This window comes from Dasypus novemcinctus, chromosome 25 (assembly GCF_030445035.2).
Source record: "Dasypus novemcinctus isolate mDasNov1 chromosome 25, mDasNov1.1.hap2, whole genome shotgun sequence".
Classification (NCBI taxonomy): Eukaryota; Metazoa; Chordata; class Mammalia; order Cingulata; family Dasypodidae; genus Dasypus; species Dasypus novemcinctus.
Window position 1 is genome coordinate 7,910,827 of NC_080697.1, and position 26,464 is coordinate 7,937,290.

Sequence of the window (26,464 nt, forward strand, 5' to 3'; positions counted from 1 at the left end):
AGGAATTTTTACAGAGGTGGCTCTCCATATTTATGCCTCGACGGATTATCTTATAGACTGCACACCTCTCAAGAGCAGGCTGTGTCTCCTCCGTCTTTGTATTGTCCAAAGTCAAAACCCAATGTGCCCAGGACTGGGCTCGAGCCCGAGGTCCCGCTGCAGGCGACACGGAGGCAGCCGAGCCGGGACTGGGTCGGCCGAGAAGCTCCTCTGGGGGAGCATCCTGGAAGGAGAAGGGCAGGGGAGGGGAGCTCCCGCCACGGTGACGCCCCGTGCCCCCAGGAGGGTGGTGTCGGGGCGCCCACGTCGCCCGGGCTTTCTGCCCTTGGAGCCAGCAGAGTGGGGGAGGGGCCCTCCTCTGCCCCTTCTCCCCAAATCCACCTCCAGGGTCAGAGAATGACCTCTTTCTGGGCCAAACCTTGCTTCCAGCCTGGTGTGCGAGTGGCTGTAAACAAGACCTTTCGTACCTTAATCTACCGCAGTGCCAAGCACTTCTCGGGGCAGGGCCCTGCCAGCCTCAGAGCTGCCCTTGGGCACGGGCAGGACGTGTGGGCGGACATGAGCGCACACGACGCATACGCCTGGCTTCCTGGGAGTCACGTGCTCCCTGCGCGAGCATGTGCACACGTGCGTGGGTGAATGGGCCCCCGTCCTGGGCGGCTGTTCACTCTCCTAGAGATCTTCCTGCCGGTGCAGAAGAAGGCCGCATTTTCCAGTCTTTTCGGTCATAAGACTTAAGCCCAAACATGGATTTGGAATTCCTAAAGGTCGTTGGGAAAATACCTGTGGTGCCCACCACCGCAGTAAAACTTGAGTTTCCTGAAACTAAAAAGTTTCTTGGAGAGGCTTGGCTTTTAGAAAACCTCTTGAGATTTTTAGGAGCTAAAAAAGTGATTATGTGTACTGCTTATTGATGATAAATATTTGTTACATCCGTTGGGACTGGGATCAGTTACTTATAATAAACACAGACAGACACACACACGAGAGAGAAACACATTAGGCATTTGCTTCTCCTTCAGGTAAAAGAAATGCCGCCACATGGACTCAGACAGATACTGGAATGCCAGTGGTCATAGCAGCATTTTTTACTGTAGTGAAAAGGTGGAAACAACCCAAGTGCCCATCAACAGATGAATAAGCCAAACGGACAGCGGGAGACCCTTCAGCTGTAAGGAGAAAGGCAGTTCTGATAAAGGGGCACCATGGGTCAACCTTGAGAACATTACACTAAGTGAAACGAGCCGGACACAAAAGGACAAACATTGTACAATTCCAACTAGATGAAATTCCTAGAATAGGCAAATTCGTAGAGAGAGAAAGTGGAATAGAGCTTACAAGGGGCTGGAGGGAGAGGGGTGTGGGGAGTTAGTTGTATTTAATGAGTACTGAGTTTCTGTTTGGCGTAAAGAAAAATTTTGGAAATACATAGGGATGATGGTGGAACACCATTGTGAATATAATTTGTGTCAATGAGCGCACACTTAGAAATGGTTAAAATGACTAATTTCACATTTGGTCACTGACAGTGCAGCAATTGGCAGTATCCACCATTGACATAAGAGCTTTGTGAAGCGGCAAGGGTCCCAGAGCCCACGTAGCCCACACTCTTCCATTGCCCTTACTCTCATGGCCCCAAGTGGCTGCTAGAGCTCTAATCATCTCATCTGCATTCTAGGCAGGCAGCTGGAGGCAGGGAAGAAAAGGAGCATGCCTCTGCTTTTCAAGGAGGCTCCCTGGCAGTGGCCTAGAACACTTCGGCTTCCGGCTGTTTCGCAGTTAGCATTGTCACATTGGTTGCAAGAAAGTCTGGGAAATGTAAAGTTTTTAGGTGGGTGCTTGATTGCCCTGTAAAAACTGGAGTTCTGTTACTAAGAGAAAAGGGAGCACGGCAGTTGAGTGACAGCTGGCAGCCTCTGTCACATGCAGAGAGTGCTTTGATCTCGCAGCTATATTATCCTGCTATATTATCTTGACACCCTGCCTCGTGTGAGGGCAGATGGCATCACCCAGCTAAACTGTGAGCGCTTTCAGAAAAGGACTGTCATTTTGCTCCTGTCCCCTCCACCCCCTTCTTTGGCCTGGTATCTGGGCTCAATGTCCCCATTTTACAGTGAGAAAATGGAACCAGGCTGAAGGGTGACTTGCAATGCAGGCCAACAACAGCGCCGCTTCCTCCCCAAGCGCTCAGGAATTCGGAGGTTCGGCCTCTTTTTCAGGTTCTCGGGGACTTGAGGGGGAAGGCAGAACGGCGTCTTCCTTCGCTCCTGGGAGGCAGTGACGCGGTCAGCCGGAGCAGCCACCATTTGTTACGAATGGCAGAGCTTCCTCCCATCACGCGCAGCAAAAGAGAAATCAATTTCCGTGTGTTTTTCCCTTTTGGCGAGGAAAACCTGCAGTCAGTTGGCTGCGGTAGGTTTCTTCCAAAGCATGTGAGGTACCTCCTGGTTCACTCCCCCACAGCTGGAGAAGTTCTTTTATTTTTCTCCCTCCTGGCATGAGCGTCTACCAGAGGCGGGCACGGTGCCAGGGACTTTACTGTCTCTTATTCACCTTAATTTTGTAATTCTTGGGAGGAGTCATCCTAACCCCCATATTACACGGAGGAGCTGGATGCAGGGAGGGTCAAGGTGACACGGCTAGGTTTGACACCCAAAGATGTTTCCTTCCCGCTGTATTGCCTTACACAATCTTATTTGAACCCCACTTGCTCCCTGTGAAGGGGCATCTTATAAAGGAGGAGACCGAGGGTCAGAGAGAGGCAGTGTGCCCATCGCCCTCCCACTAGAGAAGGACAGAGCCAAGGCAGACAGCAGGGCGCTGAGTCCAGCAGGCTTCACCTGCAGGAACGGCTGCCTCTGTGACAAGTGGTCACAGCCTGCTGGCTCCCTGGCCTTGGGCAGGACATGACCTTGGCAATGCAGAGGGGAGGTCAGGGGGCTCTCTGCAGCTCCGAGGGCCCCTTAACAATAGGACAAGAGCCTGCACCTCTTCAGGTAAGTGTTTTTGGGTTTTTTTTTTGGTTGTTCTGTAAAGAAATAAGGATTGGGACAGACTTTCAGCTTGAGGCTATATGTTCAGGAGTGAGATTCAAAATGTTTCAACGACCGCTGGAAAGACCGCCAGTTCCAACCAGGCCGGACATGAGCCCTTTAGATGCTGTGTCCACTGGAGCGTGGAAGGGTTGGGAGGGGCGTGGGGAAAGGCCTGGGGGTGGGAGGGCTGCAGGGAGGCTTGGAGGCCTGGCTGTTCATCAACCAGGACTCCAGCAACTCCAAGTGGCCCAGGCCCTACCCAAGGATCAGAAATTCTGCTGCCGGGTATGTATATAATTTCCTCTCTCAAAATCTATCCAGGTCCATATGGTGATGCTTGCGAGGAAGCTCATCCCAGCTCTGCTGGTGAGAATGGGGAAACTTGGGTGCCTCTCTCTGGAGAGGGGCGGGCAAAATGTGTAGGGTGCACACAGGATAAAAAGCGCCAGCCCAGTGTGCACGGACCAGAGGGGAGGAGCTAAGAAACGCCACGCTGCATTGTGAGAAACAGGCAAGAAGAGGAAGGACGAGTTACCATTTACACCAGCCCTGCGGCAGGCACCCCAGACGACCCGTCATGCACTACCAAGGACACAGAAAACAAAGGGCTACCCATCGGTGTGTTAAAACGGTTGCTTGTGGATGGGAGAAATGGGGAAATACAGGAATAAATTATAAAATGGGAGAGAGGCTTTGCATGTGTTGATGATGGCAATATGCCATAACTAAGGAATATTATTAATAACTCTCTGCAACCGAGAAAAGAAAAAAGAAACAAAAATGAAATCAGTGGGTGCAGCTGACTGACTCTCCCAGGTAACCCAGCGGCCGTCAGAGAGGAAGGGTGGGGCACGCTGGGGCCACTGGCTGCCCCCCTTGCTCCTCCAGATGGACCTTTTGACTCCTTTCCACTACCATGTCTTGACGGGGTAAAATTCCCTACCATTATTTAGGTGGGGAAAGATGTGCTTTTTCAAAAGAAACTTCAATAGTAAATGAAATGACAAAACACGAAGAGCAGAAAGACATTTGGAGAACTAGTGCTACGGACTTTTTTAACCCCAAGAAAACAGCGTTTGGGGCACTGAGCTCGGGGGCCTCACCTGTGGACCCTGGTCTTCAGTCTCCCCTCCCTCCCCTGCTTTCCCCCTGCCTTCACACCCACTGCCCTTGAGGAGCACATCAGGGTAGGGGTTCCGGCCACCTCTGGTCTGGAGGGGATGGCAGATGGGGTGCTTTCCCACAGATAGAACCAAAGGATGCCTTGTGTGGCCCTGGGTTTTAGCGTGGGCCTTCTGGAAACCCCTGCAGGACTTTGGGAGATGATGGAGGACAGCACTTGAGCTTTTCGGGCCCTTCACATCACAATGGCTATTTATATTTCCTTGCCCCCGGACCCTGAGGTCATGCTAGGCCCCACGTTTCTCTTTATGTCATCACGGCGCAGGGCAGTGAGTTTGTTGGTTGTGCATTCAGGGTGAAGAAAAGCTCTATCCTGGAGCTACTGACTGACAGCACAGGGCAATTTCAGAATCTGAGGGACTGAGGAACACGTAGACGAAGGAGCTTCGTCAGCCACAGCCCGGGCGTGCGGGCCACGCCCGTGTCCTTGTACCTCAGGAGGCAGAACTCTGTCCCTAAGAAGAGGTTCCACCATGACAGAAACCCCCAAATAACAATGGCTTAAAGGGAATGCAAGTTAGTTTTTCCTCTCACATACATACAGGCAGTCCAGGACTCCTTCCATTTACTTGCTCTGCCATCCTGATCATGGGGTTCTACCTATGGGTTCAGGTGTCTACTCCAGATCCTCCACCTTCTCTGTCCTCCAGAGATCAGGAAGGCAGGAGCAGGAGGGGGGGGGGCAACCGTTTCCTTTGAGGACACTTCCCAGAAGCTAACTGTCATTTCCACTGACATCCCACTGGAAAGAACTGTGATAGGGTCTCCCCTAACTGCACAGGAGGCTAGGGCAGGTAGACTTTACTTGGGCAGTATCTGGTGGGATGGCTAACTGTTCTGGTTTGCCTGGGAATGAGGGGGTTCCTGGGATTTAGGACGTTCAGTTTTAAAACCAGACAGTCCAGGGCCAACTGGGATATGTTGGTCACCTTGGTATCCACACAGCTTTTGGCATTACTATTACTAAGGAAATAGAAGAAAGCAGGTCATGGGGTTGTGCCCAGCAGTCTCTGCCATGGGGACACTCTTCACTCTTCTAGGTGGAAATGCAGTTCCGTCATACGAATGAAGGATTACTAACGGGGTTCAGAATTCCTCCAAAGGGAAATCTATGAGGTTCACACATCTGGTCTGTCGTACCTTTGGGTTTGTTTCTCCACACCTTCCCATAGAGTCTAAAGGCCTTAGTTCATCCATCCACCCATTCACCCATCCACCCATCCATCCATCCATCCTTTCACCCATCCATCCAATTATCAATCCAACCAATCATCCATCCATCCACCCATCCATCCAGTCATCCACCCATCCATCCACTCATCCACGCATCCATCCAATCATCAATCCAACCAGTCATCCATCCATGCACCCACCCATCCATCCAATCATGCATCCATCCACCCAACTATCCATCCATTCACCTACCCATCCATCCACTCATCCATCAATCATCCATCCAGCCAATCATCCGGCCAATCATCCATCCATCCATCCATCCATCCATCCATCCACAGTTTCTCATTCCTGTTGCATTCACTGGGTATTTCTAATGGGCCAGGCTCTGAAGAAGAGCAATACCACATAGTTTCTGCCCTCAAGGAGCTCATAGCTTAGTGCAGGAGACTCCTTTGAAGCAAGTGATGGTAGTACAGGGGTATACCTGTAATTGGAGGCTTAACAAAGTATAATGGAACCCAGAAGCGAGATGAATGTAACGCTTCACAGAGCACATAACTTGATAGTGGAGGTTAAGTAGGATTGGCCAGGTGGGGAAGGGAAGCCTTAGAGGGACAAGACATAGGCAGCACAAAGGCTCAGAGAGTAAATGAACACAGCAGAAAGAAGAATCTGGTCTGTCAGGATGGGATGCAAGAAGGAGGGGTGGGTGGGTGGGAGGATGCAGAGAAGGAGTAAGGTAGAAAGGAGTGAAGAAGAGCTTGAAATGTGGTGGAGAAGGTAAATTGTGGCCAGAATATAAGCAATCTGGAATGCCAACCTTTGGGGATATTTTTATGGCGTGACATCTCTGACAGCACCTTAAATATGCTAATATTCATCCACAAGCAGGATTTATAATAGTATGCCTTTGCCCAAAGCCTTTGCGCATGGAGCAGGTGCTCATTGGAATTCACCTTGAGAAATGCTCGAGGGTCCTCAGAGAGCACCGCCAAGCTTCCCAGGAGAGAGTTCCTTCGCGCCTGGAGACATAGACTATACTCTGTCATATGTTTTTCCTTTCTTTAATACTTTAGAAACTGTCTCTTTTTACCTATAGGAATGTAAAGCTTTTAGGGCTGGCAAAGACCTTAAAGCTCATCTGGTCTTGTCTGAGACAGAGAGCAAGAAAGGGGATGTCACCCCGCTGATCAGGGCAGAGGTGGATTACAACTCAGGCTTGGACTTTGAGACCATAAGGATTTACATAATACAACAGGGTCGTTAAAGTGAGCATACTAGCAAGTTTGGGAAAGGAGAGTGATCACTGCAGCAATAATCAGGAACAAAAGCATTGTGGCTAACTAAGAATAATTTAAGTGTTGAGCAGCCTGGTATCCAAGCAAAGAGAGAAGCCCAATGGCTTAAATGATTTCTTCTCTTTGACAAAAGATAGCTCCAAAAATAAAAGGTTTACGTGTGGAGCTGGCCCATGTGCAGTGCTGATGCACACAAGGAGTGCCGTGCCATGCAGGGGTATCCCCCGCGTAGGGGAGCCCCATGCGCAAGGAGTGCGCCCATAAGGAGAGCCGCCCAGCGCGAAAGAAAGTGCAGCCTGCCCAGGAATGGCGCTGCACACACGGAGAGCTGATACAACAAGATGACGCAACAAAAAGAAACACAGATTCCCGGTGCCGCTGATAAGACAAAAGTGGTCGCAGAAGAACACACAGTGAATGGACAGAGAGAGAGCAGACAACGGGGGGGGGAATAAATAAAAAATAAATAAATCTTAAAAAAAAAAAGACACAAGTTTCCCAGTGCCGCTGACAAGAATGGAAACGGACACAGAATGCACAGTGAATGGATGCAGAGAACAGACAACTGGGGCTGCGGGGGTGGGGTGGGAGGGGAAGGGGAGAGAAATGAATACAAATAAATCCTTGAAAAAAAAAAAGGGTTTGAGAGTCCAAGAGGAGCACGTGGACCTCAGCAGTCCCATGGCAGAGTAACTGACTTTGCAAACATGCAGGTCCTATTAGAGGTCCTAGAAATTTAGTTTCTAGGATGGTTGCTGTACTAGTCAGCCAAAGGGGTGCTGATGCAAAGTACCAGAAATCTGTTGGCTTTTATAAAGGGTATTTATTTGGGGTAGAAACTTAGTTACTAGGCCATAAAGCATAAGTTACTTCCCTCACCGAAGTCTATTGCCACGTGTTAGAGCAGGATGGCTGCTGACGTCTGCCAGGGTTCAGGCTTCCTGGGTTCCTCTCCTCCTGGGGCTTATTTCTCCAGGCTCAGGTCCTCTGTTTACTCCACAAGGTCAACCATAGACTATCAGGCAACCAGCACTGTCTGTCTCCCTGGGGCTAGATTCTCTCCAGCCTCAGCGGCTTTGCTCCTCTGTGTGCTTACTTCCTGGGCTCCAGCTTAAATCTCCAGCATCAAATCTCTTACATCAAAACTCCACCTAACTCCTCTGCTCTGCTGTGTAGTAGTTTTCTCTGTGAGTCCCTGGCCACCAAGGGGACATGGATGCAACGTCCTACTGACGTGGCCCAATCAAAGCCCTCATCATAACTTAATCCCACCCAGGTACAGACCAGTTTACAAACATAATTTAATATCAATTTTTGTAATTCATAAACCATATCCAACTGCTACAGTTGCCTAGTGGAAGGCAGAGACAAAGAATTAAAGTACAATACGGTGGTGCTATGAAGAGGGAAGTGAAGGATGCTGGGGGGGGGCGGATACCCCAGGATGGGAGAGGGGCTCCCCAGAGGGTGATGACTTGACTGAAGGCTCTCCTACGGGAGAAGGCGTTTGCTGAGGAGAGAAGGGCTTGGAGGCTGGGAGGGCTTTCCGAGCAGAAGGAGCACAGCCGCGGACCTGTGGTAGCAGGTGGGTTGGGGGAACTGCCAAGTGTTCTGTGAGTCCAGCCTGGCTGGCGTGACATTCGGCTGCCGGGTAGAGAGTGGTAAATGCGAGGCCTCCACGGTGAAGTGGTAACCACATCACCTGGGCTTTGGTGAGAAAGGAAGGTCCAGGGCAGGGCTGGTGGGAGCGGGGAGGGAGCACATGGAGGAGGGGCTAGCTGGGTGGGGGAAGACCGCAAAGAGGGGAAAGTGTGCAGAGCAAGGGGGTCCCGGAAGCCTGGAGGGCAGACTGCAGCCAGCCCACGTCTGCAGGCCTGCCGGGGAGTCAGCTCTCTTGTTGAGATGTTTTTCTCTTTTTATTATTTTTTAAGAAAGGATGGGCCATCCCAGCATGTGGCATAGAGACGTTTGGATGGCCGAGGACGTAGGTGTGTGTGGGGAAGGAGGCAGGTAGGTCGGAGCATGCTGAGGTCAGGGGAATGAAATAGAGACAGAAGGACCCCTGGGTGTGCAGGAATTCACTTTTCCTGGGAGCAGCCTAGACAGACTTGCAGAGAGCAGACGTGCTTTACGGGACTCTAGGGTGCTTTGAGGCTGCCCCCAGGGTACAGCAGGATAAGCCCCGTGTCTCCCTCACCCCTGGGGCCCTCTGCTTCCGTCCTCCATTCTCACAGAGGCCAAAAGGAGCCCCTTTTGACCCCCCCTCCAGAGCCTCCCCACGTTCTTGCACCACTCAGGCCCCAGACAGGCCCTCACCCCCCGCTCTTCTGCACTGCAGATGCACCTGCAGTGCTTAGAGATCCTGGACACATTTCACTCAAGTAAACGGTGCTGGACTTTTCAGATAAACTCAGTGATTTAAAAATGATGAAACGGCTAACTGCTGGGACCGATCTGGGAAGGTTTCTTCTAAGATGCTGATAAAATGCAAACATATTTTTAGAATCATTTAGATCTTATGCTAAGATGATGAATTGTGTATGAAAATTACCTTCTTCAGCCCCTTGAAAACAGCAGTGTAGACATATACTTTGGACCCTCTTCGACAGGAGAGGGGGCAGGCTGGGTCACCAAAGAGCCATGGCATTGGGGACACAGGGCAAACACCTGTTCTCCAACCACCTCCTTCCCCTCCCCTGGCCTTCTAGAAGCCACGTGAGGCGGGCCTGGGGGGCAGAGGGTGGAGGCCCCGACTTCGCCCCCGCCCCTCCGGCGGCCACCACCCTCTCCTCACAGCCCGGCCCGCTTTAGGCGCAGGTGTCAAGCCCAGCAGACACGCAGGCATTGCCTGGGGGGTCTCGACCCAAGAACGATCAGAAAACCCCAAGACACCTCCGGGTACCTGAACAAGGGCAGCGAAAGCGTCTCCCCGTTTCACTGCACCCCCTCGGCCCCCGTCCACCCACAGGGGTCGGCAACTTAAATCCGGGGGTCTGGGCGGGGCTGGGGGCAGTGGGCGGGGCCTGCGAGGTGAGGCGGGGACCCAAGGAACCGCGGGTGCCTCGGGCGGGGAGGCAGCTGGCGCCAAGAAATTATTGCAAGTCTGCACAACTTGAAGATCCGCAGTTCGGGGGCGGGCGGGGGAGCGAGGCGGTGGGCCCAGCAGCCCGCTTCTCTCTCCTCGCGGCCCGCGCGTCCCCGCTCGGCGCAGAGGGCAGCCGGGCCCCCGGACCCCGCGCCGCGCTCGCCGAGGTCCGGGTTCGCCTCCCGGCCTCGGGGCCTCTCCCGCGGGCCCCCTCCCGTCCGTCCGTCCTGTGGCCCCACTCGTTGCCCTCTCGCCCGCAGCACCTCTTCCGGATGGGTAAGTCGAGGAATGAGCAGAGACCTTGGTGGCGCGCGGCGCGGTGGCTCTCCTGGCGGCGGGCGCCCCGGCGGGAGCTGAGCCGTTTCCTTCTCGCACTTTGTTTCAAACCCGGTGGCGGCCCGTGGGGGCCGAAGGGAAGCGGCCGGGGCGCACTTGTGTCCTGGGCCGCGACTTTCGAGACGCGGCCGAGCAGGGCGCGCAGGTGGCGGCGCGGGGGGCCCCGGCCGCTCGCGGGGTGACTCTGCACTTGGGCTTCGGCGGGGGCGCGCGCCCCGCGGCGCCGCCACTCGGTCCCGCCAGCCGCCCGCCGGCCGGCCTGACCCCGCCGCCACCCGCGCCCGGGGGCTGCGGGCCGAGCGGGGCGGAGAGCCGAGCAGGGACCAATGAGGCGGCGCCCCGCCCCGCCTCGCCCCGCCTGCCGCTCCCGGGCGCGCCGGGCGGGACCGACCGACGGACGCACGCGGGCCCGGCGGGTCGTCCTGGCCGCCACCGCGGCGGACGCGGGTCCGCGCGGGAGGCCTGATCCCCGCGCCGCGTCGCAGAGCGGAGGGAGCCCGGCGCGCCCGCCCGCCCGCAGGTACCCGCCGCGGCCCCCGCGGCCCTGCGCGCCCCGGCCACTTCTCGGGGAGCCCCCGCAACTTTACCGCCTCGCCCTCCGCCTCCTGCTGCCCTGGCCGCCCCGGGGTCCGCGTCGCGGTGCACGGCCCCGCGGGGGACTTGGCATGCCGCTGGGCGCCGGGATGGCGGCCGCCCCAGGGCTCGGGACCCCGCGCCCGCCGTCGCTGCAGCCCCAGAGGCGCCGCCTGTTGCACGAGCTGCGGGCCGCGGAGGCGGTGCCTGGGTCCCCCCGCCAGCCGCCTGGAGGGCTCGAGGGTCAGCTGCCAGGGGTAGGGGGGGAGGAACGGCTGGAGGTGGGAGAGGCGAGGACCCCCGAGAGGCCGCCCCGCGCGCAGGGCGTCCCCGGGGCGTCTCCCTGGCCCGCCAAGCCCTTCGTTCTTGTCCTCGAGAGGAGGCGTTTTCCTGGCGAATGTCCTTGCTTCCCTGGCCGCTGCTCCGCCTCCTTCCCTGCCGGGCCTCCCCTCCTCTGTGCCCCGCAGCGGCGCCGGGCGCCCCGCGACAGCTGCCGGGAAGAGCGCACCCAGATCCCTGGTCCTGGGGCCGCGGGGCGCCCAGGCGCTGAGCGCGCGCGCGGGGCGGCGGCTGGGGGCTTGGAGGGCCTGTGTCGGGCCGCCCGCGGGCTCTCCGCGTTGGCATACGTGGTCGCCGTGGGGGTGGGCGCCCCGGGATCGGGGGCTCCCGGGGCGACTGGGCGGGCGAGCGAGCCAGACTCGCCGGCAGGGGCCGCGGCGCGCGGGGCCGGAGCTTTCGCATTGCAGGGCTCCCGCCGCCGGCCCGCGCTTGCCGCGCCGTCCCTAAAGGGACGAGGGCTTGAGCCGATCGCCTCCACCCGTCTGGATGACCCAAGTGCCCTGCTTGGATACGAGGGGTGGACGGTGACTCTTGCCTCCTGCGGGCGCTCAGAGAGCGCTTGGCTTTTGTCTTTCAGGTTATCCTCTAAAGAGAGTGGGGCAGGTGAGGTCACCGCCATCAGAGCGGTCCCTTTCATTTATGGGCGTCTGTGCTTTGCAGGACCGTTCACTTAGAACTGGGTTACCCCTGGTTGCGCCCCTGTTAAGACTCCTTGCAAATACCTGACCAGGTAAACAGGAAGCAAGCGTTTTCCTGCCCACCTGCTCCCTTGCAGAGGCAGATGACCTAGGGCGCCTCCTGCCTGCGCATCTCAAGCTGAAAGAGTGGCATTGCTTCTGCAGTTGCACTTGGTGTAGTGCGCAGGTTCCACTCCTCACCTGGAAGGCACCTCCTGGAGGCCAGGGATTCTTTCCTACCGGGTAGCTGCTTTCACTGCCCACCCCCTGGGGGCCAGGCCCTGGGGACACCTGGTGGAAGAGACACGGTTTCTTCTTTCAGGCTTTCCTTCTCTCTCTTCAGCTTCTTTCCTTTTCCTGCTCTCATGTTAAATTTGTCCTTTGAAGAACGTGGAATTGTCAATATTGGGGTAGGGAGGAGAGTTCTTAAGAACTCGGGCTCCAAAGCACATTGTGAATATTCTAGAGAGACTTGTGGGATCTGTTTAGCTGTAGCTGTTCTGATAATCAGCCCCTGGATAAAGCCATCAGCGGCTGCAGCCACGCTAGGCTTGTGCTGGTCAAGTTCATGAGAGCTGACTGGGAGATGGCAGGCAGCATTTGCTCTGTTCAGAAATATTAAAATATTTAATATTTTATATTTATTTATTTTATAATATGCTCTGAAGCTTGGGCTTGCCAGCAAAGCACCAACTAAGTATTGCTGTGAGTTTTTTTTAAGGGAGGAGACTGGGGGCCCTAGCCCCTCCCCTGTCTTCCGTAGTGTTGCCCTTAGCCGCAGTCCTTCCAGGCTCTCCACCCCTCTGCCCCGCAGCACGTCCCCGCCTGCCCCGTAGTTGGCATTTGGGGACCTGGGCGCTGCAGTGTGCTCCAGCTTGGAGAGAGCAGGCACTGTGGGGTTTTCCACCTGCTCCCCCTCCTTTTAAAATAGATACCATTTTTTGGCTGCATCCTCTATTCCAGATACTCTCCTAGGCACTTTTCCAGCCATTATGTCATTTAATCCTCGCAGGAGCTCCGTGAGGAAGCCAGGCGCGGCTGGAGCCGGCCCCTCCCCTTCCTGGGTGAAGGATGGGAGGCAGAGGATGGGGGGGCAGCGGTCCAGGGGAGGTGGAGCAGTGGGCAGTGGGGCGGGTGGGCCAGTTTACGGCTCCCGCCCAGCAGGGGTCAGGTGGTGGAGTGACCAGGGCGCCCCCTGGCCCCATGCACAAGGAGGAGTGGTAGAGGACAGCCTGGCTGTGGGCCTGGGGTCCAGCCTGGCTGTCCCCTGATGGCCTCTCGACTAAGCCACTTTGCTTCTTCAGGCCTCAGTCTGCTTAGCTGCCGGATGTAGACCTCTAGGGTCTATCATCAGCACAGCGCAGGTAGCAGGTGCTGCGCCGAAAGCTCTCTCTGTATCCCCTTGTCTCACCCTGGTGGCAGCCTTGGACAGTGGGTTCTATTGCTGCCGCGTTTTAGATGAGGATAAAGGGGAGATGGCCCGAGTCTCTTGAGCAAGGTCATACTGTGAGGAGAAAGCAGAGCCACAACTCTGGCCCTCGCGCTGCAGTGTCTGGCCTCCTTGTGATCCCTCCAGCTGTCCCTCTGCTTAGTAGGACCTCAGGCTGACTTTACTGATCAATGACACACAGAAGTGGCCTGCAAGGACCAAGCGACTTGCCGTCCCGTGTCTCAGAGACCACACTAGGAAAATGTGCTTTTTGCTTTTGCCAAAGCAGTCTGTTGTCTGGTGGCATTCTGTCCAGCGGGTTAGGAAAGAGGGAGACTGACCATCAAGACCGTGGACTCTTTCTGGAAAATGTGTGCACGTTTAAGTCAATATGAAAATTGATATTCCTACCAGGTCTCCCAGGCTGCGAGGACAGGTTGGCGAATAATGGACTGGGAACCAGTTACGAGGCATGTTGGAGAGGAAGGACCTAAAGTCAGATTGGACTGGATTGAGAGGCGAGTGGCAGGTGAGGCAGAGGGCTGTACACGGATGACCTTGGCCGGAGGTCAGGGAGCAGTCCTCCTCGCGGGCAAATCGACGCGGGGATAGCTCTGCGTGGAGCGTCATCTGGTACTGGCGCTTCTAGAAGGTTAGAGGTTTGAATCCCAGCTCTGGCTCTTTCTCCCGGTCACTTGGGACATCTCACTTACCCTTCCCTGTGTCTTTTTCTATAGCCTGTGATTTTGTGAATTTAAAAAAAAAAAATCTCCCTGCAAAGATTCTTCTTTACTAGGACTGTGAAATGTGGTGGGTTCTAAGCCCTTGCTCTTCGATGATCACCGGTGAGCTCCTTTGGATTGGCTTCAGCGCAGAGACACTGGTGACAAGGCGGTGAGGGGACAGCAGGCCCCCCAAGGCACGTGGGATGGGACCCCGATGGAGAACCCGGGGCAACTGCGTGGCTCCCAGCCAACTAGCCGAGTTCCAGCAGCATCCTTCCTCACCTGGCCTTCGCCATCACAGCAGACTCTTCCTCTGTGCCTGCAGCGTCTTGGAGAAAGAGAGCTGGGTCTGGTTTGTCTTCAGGGACCCCACGTTTTAGCAGAACACGCTGGCTTGTAGATCAGCAGTGCACATCGCAGGTGGTCCGGTAGGGCCTTAAAGGAGGATCGGGTGCCCGGCGACCACCTTACACTTCCAGGGAATGAGAGTTAAGTAGGACTCTCGAAGTGAAAGTTACCCAAGGGTCGTTAAGCCATTTGCTGCCTCTGGAAGACTTCTTTCGGAAATGCTGACTTACATCCTGGCAAATAATTAAGTGTGCCGAGATACGAGAATGCCAGCAGATTAAACTTTTAGGCTTGAGCATGCTGACATTTTTTTTTTGCTTTCATTATGTCCTGGCTCGGTTTGGCTTTCCTACGCCCTGATTGATGTGCCAAGGTGAACCTAAAAGCATTTCCTCTGATTTACTTGAGGTAAAGAATTTAATTGGCCGAAGACGTGGGAGACCATCGTGGTTAAAGACTGTGGTTTGGAGTCTTGGGCTGGGCTCTGGCAAGGTTATTTCAGCATTCTTGTCTCTGAGGTCACTCAATCATCTCTTATCTGGGCCTTGCTATTCTTGTGGGTTTTTAAGATCCCAGGTTTGTAAGTGCGGGGCTGTTGTGGGGCCGCTGACGAAGGACCTGCCCAGTTCCTCCCTCCGGGACTGGCAGTTGCATGGCAAAGATATTCAGACCTGAGCCTCCTTGGCAAAGCGGGTCTCCTCTGGGCTGAAGGTGTAATTGGGAAGTGCTGTTATGTGGCAGTGAATATCTGTCTGCCTATCGATCCATCGATTGACCAATTTATCTATTTTTACCAAATCGTAAAAAGCTGTTGATGTCCCCACAACCCACCATCATCTCCTTAAATCACAACTCCTGTTAAGTAGGTTGCCTCGAGGTGTGAAAATAGGAATGTCAATGAAAGTTCTCTGGAGGCCTGAGAACTTTGCCCTGTTCAGCAAATTTCTCCCTACTTCTTCCTTTTTTTTTTTAGAGATTTATTTATTTCTCTCCCCTTCCCCCCCTATTGTCTGCTCTCTGTGTCCATTCACTGTGTGTTCTTCTGCGTCCACTTGCATTATCCGGCAGCACTGGGAAACCATGTCTCTTTCTCTTGCGTCATCTTCCTGCGTCCGCTCTCTGTGTGTGTGGCGCCACTCCTGGGCGGGCTGCACTTTTTTTCACACTGGGTGGCTCTCCTTGCAGGGCGCACTCCTTGGGCGGGGGACTCCCCTCTGGGGGTGCCCCTGCATGGCACGGCACTCCTTGCGCGCAGCAGTGCGCGTGGGCCAGCTCACCACACCTCCCTGCTTCTTTTTTTAAAAAATTTTTTTAATTTTTTTACTTTTTTTTTCCTCCCTGCTTCTTGATCCAAGTCGAAATCAAAAGCCTGGGTGGTGTATCTTTTTGGTGGTGAGCCCTGAGTTTTCTTTTCCCGGCTCCTATGGACTTAAATTTTGGACGCCAAAGCACACCTTGCCGTCTCACCCAGCAGCCTTCCTCTTGGGGCGTTGAAATGAAGAGTACAGGGCGTCCCGCTCTGTGCCCAGGCCCTGAGCCGCGGACTTGCTTTCAGCTGTGGCGCTCCCCTGCACCAGCAGCTTTGAGCATGCGCGTCAGAGCGTGAGGCGAGCCCCCGCTGCAGCGTCCTCAAGCGTTGTCAGACGTTGAAGCGTTCTCAGACCTCGGGTCGAGGTTTTAGACTAGCCCAAGACAGGAGATTTAAATCCCAAGGAGGCGGGGGCGTGGATAGCCTTATTAGTCCTGGGACCCAAGGGCTGTGTGTGGACTCTGAAGGAGGAGACGGAGTTTTCTCTCAGGACCAGGGCCATGTTGGCTTCCGCACACTCGCGCGCAGGCGCACCCCGGGGGGACAGCGCGTCGGTACTTCCCACTGTTTACCTGATTCGATGTAAAGACACGAACCGCAGACGCGTACCATGTTGTTTTTTCCTGGTTCCCAGTGACAGACGACAACACCCCACCCCCCACCCTGCTTGTACTATTTTATTATTAACGCCCTCAGAACCTACCCAGCTGACCGAGTGCGGAACTATTTTAAATTTCCTTCGCTGAACTGACTTGAGTAGGAAATGCACCAACGTGGAAATGGGGACTGGAAATCCGGTGAAGAAGCCCATTTTTACTCCAGGGCACGTGACGTTTGTTTTTTTCCCCCAAACGTGCCTTCCTGCTCGCCACAGCTCCTCAGGAGGGAGCAGAGCTTTTCCAGGGGTGCCCTGAGCTGCCCGAGGCCGGGGCGGGCCTCGGTGGCCTCTGCTGTGCTCCCTGGAGGATGCGGGTCCTCGGAGGACCTCGCTGCTTCCTTCCGGCACCTTCCACCTGGTGTTTTCTTGTGTGGAGAACTTGGAACCCCGAGAGACGTGGGTACATTTAGGGAAAGGACTGGAGAAAGGAGAGGTGTGTAAACTAATTTTAATAAGTCAAATAGAAAACTCTTTTAACTTCCATTGCCTGGGGAGCTCACTGTTTTATAATTTTTTCCATCTTGATGAAGTATGGATTAAGTCATAGAAGAGAGTTCTTGGCAGAGTTAAAATTCCTCTTAGGATGACTTCCAGGAGCTGGAGGTGGGTGTTTAAGGAAGCATAAAAGTCTTATTTTCTACCTTCCAAATAATAGGCTAGATGCCATCTACACCACCACAGTTATTTTATTATGTCTTTTAAAAGGTTAAGTAAATATACCCCAAAGAATTGATAGAAGGGTCTCGAACAGATATTTGCACACTGACGTTCATAGCGGCATTATCTGCAATTGCCAAAAGGTGGAAGCTACCCAAGTGTCGCTCGGCAGGTGAATGGATAAACAAATGGCGCTCTGGGCATGCGATGGGGCAGGTGAATGATAAACAAATGGTGCTCTGGGTATGCAATGGAATATTATTCAGCCGTGAAAAGGAATGGCGTTCTGGTACAGGCAGCACCGTGGATGACGCTTGAAGGCATGTTGAGTGAAATAAGCCAGACACAAGAGGACACACACTGTGTGGCCTCACTGATTATAAATGACTAGAATAAGCAGACTCACAGAGTCAGGATCTGAATATAGGTTACTGGGGGCGGGATGGGGATAAGGACTGGGAAGTGAAGGCTTCAAATGTGCAGGGTTCCTGCGTGGAATGGTGGAAATGGTTTGGTGATTGGATGGTGGTGATGCAGTGAATGGCACTGAAATACGTATCTGAATATGATTAAAAGGGGAAATGTTAGATTGTCTATAAGGTGACAGAATAAAATGAAAAAAAACTCCATGGGACAGCACTGCACAGTGATCCCTAAGTTAAACCACGGGCTGTGGTTCATAGTGCAGTTCTAGAAATGTGCTTTTCTCAATTGTAGCAAATGCACCACACCAATGCAAGTGTTACTCATTGGGTGGTATGTGGGAATCCTGTGTTGTATCCGTGATTGTTCTATAAACCCTCAACTTCTCTAAAAGAAAAGAGTTGAAACTCTTTTCACCCCATGATGTAAATAGTCACGGTGACAGTTTACTATGGCAGTAAATACTGGGCTCCCCGAGGATTTCGTTGAAAGTATGCCGAGGATTTATGATTTGGCTGAAGATGGCACTCCGTTGCTGGTAGCAGCAGTAGAGGCTTTTCTGAAATCCTTTGGAAATTGCCGCCACGTCCCGTGGGAGCCTCAGACCGGCTCCGCCAGCCCTTCTCATCACGGGCTCCTGGAGCCCCGTGGAGAGGAGGTGTGACGGGAAGGTGCCTCCCAGCAGGGACTCCTGGCTTTACCCTTCCGTGGAATTCGTCGATTCGTTCTTCCGCCGGCGTCTCCCCCTTCCTGGCATCGAGCACGCAGAGGTGCAGGGTGGTCTGAGGCGAGCTAAAGTAGGCCGGGGGGGGGGGCTCCTCTGAGCACAGGGGAGGGGTCCCTCCTGAGCTGCGTGGGGAGGCTTCCTGGGAGAAGTGGCCTGTGAGCTGGACAGTGGAGGACAGTGCCAGAAGAGCCTGGAGAAGAAGGGGACGGGCCACTCCTGGCAGGGGGGACAGCACCTGCGAGCTCTGGAAGCGAGAGGGCGAGGTCAGGCTTGGGATGGTAAATAACCACAGCGCTGCGGCGGAGGGTGTGACGTGGGCTGGGGACGGCGGGGCCAGAGAGGTGGGCAGGGATGTCCCTGCGTGACGTCCCGAGGCGCTGGCACCGCGTCCTGAGGGCGCTGGGGAGCCAGTGCGGGTTTTACGGGGTGCTGGCGTGTGCTGGCTTGAGGTTTAGGCGGGTCGCTCTGGCCGCCGGTGGAGGCCAGGGGCTGGCCCGGCTCGGCTCCTGGTGTGATGTGGGGCCAGTGGACAGGGGCTTCAGTCTCACCCCGAGAGTTAACTCAGCACGTTCCCTGATGCCTGAAATTCCTTAGACTTTTACATTTCAGGTTTTTTTTTTTTCAAAAAGGTCCAGAATGGAGAATTCCCAAAGGCGATTGAGGGGAATTTTTGGCCATGCTTCCATTCCCTGTTCCTGCAGGCCCCTCGTTTCCTTTGCATGGCGTCTTGATGGGATGGTAAATGCCCAAGATGCCCCGGAAGTTTCCTCTGCCACCTCCTTGCTGTCCCTGCCCCGCACAGCCACTGGGTGGGCCGTGGTGTGGGCTTAGTCCACGACCGCCACGGTGGCTCCCCGACCAGGTTCCTTCTCCCCTGCGCCTTTTCCGACGCAGCTCCTTCCTGGGCCTGACCTCACTGATCCCGCGAGGCCAGATGCGTTCCGGAAGACACGGCGCTTGTTTGCGTTAGCCACCCCAGTTGCTACAGCTTGTAGCCAAAGAACCCTAGTAGCTGGGAAGGTCCAAGAGTCCCACTCACACCAGGGCTTACGAAGGCGAGCGTTGTAGCCTTTCCAGCTCGCTTTGAAAGGGAAACGGTGTGCACACAGGGACACCGGCTTGCTGATGGGGAGGGGGTCCCCGAGAGGCCCGGGCTGGGCCCTGCAGACCAACCTTGGAGCACCCGGTGTTCCTGCTTCTGAATCCACCTGTGCAGGCCAGAGTGTCATCAGCCAGGTGGGGTGATTTCTGTGGACCTACAGAGCTCTGGTAATACTGGATAAGAAGAGTTTAATACGTGGCACTTAGGGCTATGTGCCAGGCCCTCTTGTCAATGGCATTATTAACATTATGCAAAATGGCAATGTATTAACCCATGTCATTACCATAGTACTTTGAGGCAGATGCTGTTGTCATCTTATCTGACCTTAAACTGCCGTGTTTTATTATGCTGATGTACATACTTGTCTTGTCCATCCTTTACCTACATATAAACAGATGAGGAAACTGTGAGGACTGATGTGTTATTTTTTTTAAAGATTTACTATTTTTAAATTATTTATTTCCCCCCTGCCTTGCCACTTGCTTGCTGTCTGCTCTGTGTCCATTCGCTGCGTGTTCTTCTGTGCCTGCTTGTCTCCCTTCGTTGCATCATCTTGGTGCACCAGCTCTCCGTGGGCATGGGCCATCAGCTCTCCTAAGACGTGCGCCAGCTTGCCTTCATAAGGAGGCCCCGGGACATGAACCCAGGGCCTCCCGTATGGTAGACGGGAGCGCAATCGATTGAGCCACTTCCTGAGGATTGGTTTTAACTGTTTACTTGAGTCATGCAACTGGGAAGGGGCAGACCTGGGATTCGGATCAGGGCCGGCCAGCTGCAGAGTCTGCCCTTCAGCCATGGGCTCGAATCCTAGCTGGGCAAGAGACTCCACCTCTCTGGCCTCAGTTTCCCCATCTGCAGAATGGCAGCGATGCTCACCTCTTCTTCATGGGGCTGTGGAGGGGATCAAGGGGCTCACTAAATAAGGGTCTTAAGGCAGGGCCTGGTACAAAGCCGGCTCTACCTAAGGGTTTTCTAGAAAATCATTTTGTGAAGACACTCTAGAGAGGGCTGAAGGCACATCCTTTGCAAAAGTAAGCTCAGAAGTAAATTGTGGCTCTCCTGTTACTTGTTACTTGTGTGCTCTCTGATGTCGTTTGGAGATGTTTTTTGTCGCGCTTCCCAGAATGGACAGGAGATGATAAGAAGCCATTTGTGTAGTTCCCTGCTCACTTAGGGAGATAAGGCCAAAGTAACAGTTATTTAAGGACATGAGCCTGGCAGGTAAGGACAGACTGCCACCACCACGGACGGGAGCAGCCTGGGCTCACCCAGTCGAGGCCTCGTGGGAGACGCAGGCTTGGGCTGGGCTTGCCACCCCTGCCCCCTGCCCCTGCTTGTACTTGATCACTTTGAACCTCAGTTTCCTCATCCACAAGTAGCAGATCCCAACAATGCCTGCCTCTCTGGGTTGGTTGGGATTAGATAAGAGCCTTTATTCATTCATTCATTTTTTGCTGGATATTAGGAGTACAAAGATTAGGGAAAAAATAGCCCCTGCCTTTGTGGAGTGGTGCAGTGGTGTAGACAGTGGACTAAATTGTTCTAGTGCAGTTCAGCAAGTTAAATACTTGGAGGCAAGCCCTGGGAGATGGGCAGGGGTCAAGCCTGGGGGGCGGGAGGCCTGGGGGCAAAGGTTTGTTCTGGAGAGTGTAGTAGAGCTGAGTCTTGAAGGGCATTCTCACCAGGCAACACCAGGGCAGGGGCTGGAGCTGGGAGAGCAGCTGTGACACTTCTGGAGAACTTCAGGCAATCCTTCACAGCTCTAGCAGTCGGGATGGTGAGGAATAACCCCCAACACAGCTGCCGTGGTACTGGGCGTTTACTGTGTGCTAGACGCAAAGGCTTCATTTTTATTACCTCGCTTTGAATCCTCCTAACTGCTCTATGTGGCATGTGATAGTTATTATCTAAGTTTTACGAAGAAGGAAACTGAGGCTCAGAGAGGTTAAATGTCTGCCCATGGTCACACAGCTAGTGAGTGGTGAAGCTGGGATTCAGAGGGAAGTCATCTGAAGGCCAGAGAAGCCATCAGAGGGATTTAAGCTTGACTGGGAAACGGGGAGAACGTGACCTGGCGTCCATCCTAGAAGATGACTTGAACTTGGCATGAGGATGAATTTGAGGGCGGGCAGTTGGGTTAGGCCTGGGCAGAGAGGACAGTTAGGGCACTACCGTAGGGAACCCGGAGCAAACACCCGGCATCCAAATTGAAGCCGAGGCAGGAGGGACAGCAAGAGCAAGGGGCTGGCGAGCCTTTGGGACATCAGCCTTGGTGGTGACAGGATGGCCTTGAGCCTCGTGGGCAGCGAAAGGGAGGAGCCCGGATGATCTCCAGGCACCCGGTCTGGGAATTAAGGAAGAGGGGGTTGGCACGTGTGCCCTTCACGGTCCCAGTGGACGGTCAAATGGGCGTGCCCAGGAGCAGCTGTGAGCCTGGAACGTGCAGGGGGGTCCGGGCTGGGGGTCCACGTTGGGGCTCTGCCACGGGAACTTTGGGCTAGATGAAAGCAGAGGGATAAGGATGGCGCAGGGACCGTTCCCAGGCTGTGGGTCTGTTTGCTTTGTCCTAGGTGTTAAAAGCATTGAAAACAAGAGGTGCCGACATCAACAAGGTCAGGAGAGCTCCCATGAATATGAAGTTTGTGGGTGACAAATTAGGTGACCTGATGCCCACGGGGGAGGGGCGCTGTGGCCCCTTCTGGCAGGGCCAGCTGCAGGGTCCAGGTGTCCTCCCGGTCTCCTTTTGGGCCCCTGGCTGGCCTCTGTGGGTATATTATTTTGTGATCTCAGACTCGGGCTCCAGAAGAGGAAGTAGGATTTCATGGGAAACTAAGAACGAGTCGTCGGAGACCTGGAGGAGCCTGGAGCAAGTGGCCTTAGTGACTTGCTGGGCAGGGCAGGGACAGGGGCCTTGGATGGGCAAGTCCGCAGTTGCCTGAGAAGGGCCCCTGGGTTCGGTCGCCCACGTACCCTTAGCAGCAACCCTTCGTGGGGTGTCAGGGCAAGAATGTGGCGGGGAAGGAAAGCTGGGTGTAGGAAACGATGTCTAGAAGCTTTGCTGCAAAGAGAATTTGGGGTGGGGAGATGTTGTTTTATGCTGTTTTAAAATGAGTGTCTTGAGTATATCTAAAGAAGGATTAAGGGAAGCAGACTTGGCCCAGTGGTTAGGGCGTCTGTCTACCACATGGGAGGTCTGCGGTTCAAACCCCGGGCCTCTGATGTGCGCAAGGAGTGCCCTGCCATGCAGGGGTGTCCCCGCTTAGGGGAGCCCCACGCGCAAAGAGTGCGCCCCGTAAGGAGAGCCACCCAGTGTGAAAGAAAGTGCAGCCTGCCCAGAAATGGCGCTGCACACATGGAGAGATGACACTACAAGATGACACAACAAAGAGAGACACAGATTCCTGTGCTCCTGACAACAACAGAAGCAGACAAAGAAGAACACGCAGCAGATAGACACAGAGAACAGACAACTGGGGCGGGGTGGGGGGGAAGGGGAGAGAAAGAAAATAAATCTTAAAAAAAAAAAAAGGATTAAGAGAGCACTGTGTTTGTCTTCGACTTATATTTGAAAAGAATCACGTGGGCTCTGGTCTTCGTTTTGGTTGATACAGAATCTCCCATAAGAAGGGCCAGCGTGAGCCTGAGCCCTCCCTGCTTGTCACGGGGCCGCCCTCTATGTGCCTCTGTTCAACCAGTCTTGCCCATTTTGGGCCTCAGAGGTAAAAGGGTTTTTGCTGTGTTCATGTTTAAGCAGGTGTGCCTTAAAATGGATAATGCTGCATTTTAGAAACGAGGCTAAGCTGAGGCGTTTCCGCGTGCTGATTTACTACCCGCTGTACTCATGCATAGACTGCCCCTTTCCTCTGATCCCTGGCCAGGGGCGCCTGTGACGACCTCGGCGATTGGCATCCCATCTGCTGCGTCTGGGTTAGTGTGCTCGTACTGGTGTCAGCCCTGGCCCCTATTTTTCTATTTACTTTTTTGAATTTGTTATGCTATAACTCGATCCAATAGCTCATGTTTGTTTGTGTGTTAGAACTGCTGTCTTGATCAATCAATCAATCAATCAATAAATCTTTAAAAAGAAGAGCTCCTGTTTACACCTATGGGAATGGGATCAAGATTCGCAACGGTTTTTTTTTCCTGGGGCACGTAACTCAGCCCGCAGATGCCAAGGAGGTCCTGAATAGACACCTGAGAGAATGGGGGCGCGAGCCAAGGAGTCACCTGGGGAAAGAGTGAGCATTTCAGGTTGGAGAGCAGCCATGCAAAGGCCCTGTGGTGGGCCAGTGTGGGGAACAGCAGGGAGAGGAGAATGCCAGGTGGAGGGAAAGAGAGGATAGGGGGACACACCATCAGGCAAATTCTGGGGAGAGGGCTTTGGCTCTTAGAGGGGAACCCCTGGAGGCAACGGACTTTTTAACAGGCTCTCTAGCTAAGAGATTCTTAACTCTTTGTTTGCCATGGCAGCTTTGGTGGTCTGGGGAAACCTATGGACTCCTTTTCAGAATGGTGTTTTTAAATGCAAAAAGTAGGATACGGAATATAAAGGAATCCAATTATAGTGAAATACAGTTATCAAAATATTAAAACAAATTTGCTATTTAGTAATGTGCTTCTTTTTTAACTCATTAAGGTCTAGCAGGAGGTCTATACTGAATTTCAAAGTAATGAGCCTACACGATACTTTGAAATTTCTGAAGCAAGTCAGATACGGGAGGAAATTATCTGATATTTCTACTAGTGCAAAGTCATTGGTGTTTCTGATACTGCTCTGGACCCAGGCTGGCATTTTTAATGGAAGGAATTGCTGAATTTCAGTAAGAGATAAGGGAGAAATAAAGATTTTTTTCCCTCTCATCTGAGTTCAAGGACCTGAATTCTTTCTGCAGATGGAGGATAGATTAAATGGAGTCAAAAAGAGATGTGGGACGAGCCAGTGACCAGTGTTCCTGTGCCTGACCTTGTCTGCATTTCCGTGGGCTCTGCTGGAATTCACCGGGGCCGTTTCGGGTGCCTGGCACTGCAGGCAGGTGGCGTGCCCAGTGGCCGCCTCTCATTTTCAGAAGCTCTAGGAACAGCAGTAAATAACTCCCCAGGAGGTTTTCTGCTGCTCTGACTGGTTCCTTGTGACTCTCGGGGCCCAGAAGGCTTGGGAGAGGGTTCCTTCATTTCAGCCATTCTCTCTGTGGCCACAGGAAATGCAGTCTCCTCTGTGACCTCTGGTATACCTGGTACACCTGGCTCACACAGGTATGGGGTATGATAGCAGAGGCAACGTCTTTATATCTGAAAAGAATTATTTTATGTGTATGGCTTTAGGTGATAGCCCCTCCTGGCTAGATGGAACGGTACTCCGCGCCCTGTGCTTCTGCAGGCCCCTGCGCCCATGCCCTTGATGCGTTTCCGCCTCCCCTGGAGAGCCCCCTTCACCCCCTTCCTGGTCTCCTTTCCTCCATCGTATCTGACCTTGCATTAGGCTTCTCGAGGGGCACAGCCGGCAGCAGATAGCTGTAGAGTCAGTGAGAGTTTATAAAGGGGACTCCTGAGACCGTGGGGACGCACAGTCCAAAGCGCACACACAGGGCAGGCTGCTCGCTGGGTCCTGGACGAGTCCTGGGAGGAGCTGGCTGCCTGGAAACTCTCCTCCGGCTGCTGAAAGCATCACTTCTCCTGTGAGACCTTGAGCTGCTCTCCTGGCTGAAGGCAGCTCCTCGGTGGGCGGCGGCGGGATTCAGCCGGAGGCGCGGTCAGCTCACGGTCATGTACTTCCACGAAATATCCTCGCGGTGGCCATCAGGAAAGCACGCAACCACCCACCTAGGCCGCAGCACCTGGCCGAGGTGACACACAGGCCTGAGCCTCGCAGACCTGACCCCCCGGCTCAGCCAGACGCCATCTGCTCCCGTCGTCGTCCCTGCTCGCCTTTCTCGGGGCGACTCCTAGCTTCTTCCGCACCTGCGGGCCTTCTCCCCCTCTTCCCCCGTACCTTGAGTTGCAGTTATTTATTCACCTTTTCACCTTCTTCTGCTCTTTTAGGGCAAGACCTAAGCTGACTTTTGTCCTCCGTAGTTCCAGGACGGTGCCTGCCGCGAAGCAGAGGGGAACGGACGACAGAAGCTGGTGATTCCTGCGGGTGACACAGAAGTGCTTCGGCCGGGGATGCCACCGCTCGCACACCTGGGAGTTTTCCTGCGTGTCCACGCTCCTCCTGCCCAAACACTCGCCAGGGCTGCTCCTCACCTTTCATTTTTCCTGAAAGAAGTAATTATTTTTACAATGACCTTATCATACCTACCCATTTATGGAAACTCATGCCCGGTTGAGAGGCACAGAACGGAAGGCAAAATCATCCCAGATCCAAACTCCGGAGAGTGCATTTACCCTTTCCAGGGATATTGTTTTGTTTTTCACTCTATACGGTCAGGCATAGTTTACAAATTTAGGATCATACCATCAACTTTACTCTAATTTTTAAACAGCGTATTGAGACACTCTTTTCTCGGATCTCCAGGCGGTTGGGCACAGGGTTCTGGGAATGGTCTGGAGAATGGGCCTTAGGGCGTTACCATTTGGGCTCAAACCCTGGAGCTATCACTGAATAGCTGTGGGCTGGGGAGACGTAGTTCTTGTCTCAGTTCCTCGCAGCCCCCTTTGCAAAACGAATACAATGAAAACATTGCCGAGAGGGGGCGGGGTGACTCGGTTCAGAGGAGAGAAGACCCGGGCAGGACCTGCCTTTCTTCCATACTGGTCACAGTAGTTCCATGTAGAATATCAGCAAGTCCACTCTAAGCCACACTCTGTTCCTCCATCCTGTGGACCCTGGGATGGTGATGTCCACTCCACCTCTATATCGAGAGGGGCCTTAGATTCCACATGGGTGATGGATGTGATTCTCCTGCTTGCATCTGTAGGCAGTCTTGGCTCTCTGGTGTGGTGGTTGACCATCTCCACCTCCCTGTTCTCTGGCCGGGGTAAGTCCAATAAACCAGAGGGTAGGAGTTGCAAGTCTGCTGAGGCTCAGGGCCTGGCTGTCACATGGACAGTCCAGGGATTCAGGCCTCCTGAGTATATACCAACCCCAGCGCCAACCACAGGTCCGGTAAAAGTAACAGAAGAGGCACACGTAGAAAGGTCATATCTGAGTCCCACTCCATCACACTCAGGAGCACAAATTCCAAAGTAGGACCCGCTGACGTGGCACTGAACTCCAGAGCCATCTGCTGTGACCATAGGACCTGTGTGTCTCCGTAGCCCTCAGGAGCACCAGTACCTGGGGTTGTATCTACTTTGGCTGTCTCTGGGACCCTGCTGAGGCGTGCATAAGCATTACCCCACTGATGACCTCCCGACTCTTTTCTGGAGGCTCATAGGCCTTTGAC

The 26,464-nt window shown here is 54.0% G+C and overlaps 1 protein-coding gene across 4 annotated transcripts in view; it reads left to right on the forward strand.

Moving 5' to 3' along the window:
• The first annotated feature begins 10,507 nt into the window (after positions 1-10,507).
• The window catches only part of KCNS3 (potassium voltage-gated channel modifier subfamily S member 3), a 34,760-nt gene continuing 18,803 nt past the window's right edge, over positions 10,508-26,464 (forward strand). The window contains exons 1-3 of one of the 4 annotated variants that reach the window (XM_058288099.2): positions 10,508-10,632; positions 13,545-13,659; positions 25,152-25,343. The gene's annotated coding sequence lies outside the window, so the exon portion shown is untranslated. The remainder of the gene's footprint in view (positions 10,633-13,544; positions 13,660-25,151; positions 25,344-26,464) is intronic. The other 3 variants (XR_011647451.1, XM_058288101.2, XM_058288100.2) reach the window with 3 other exon arrangements.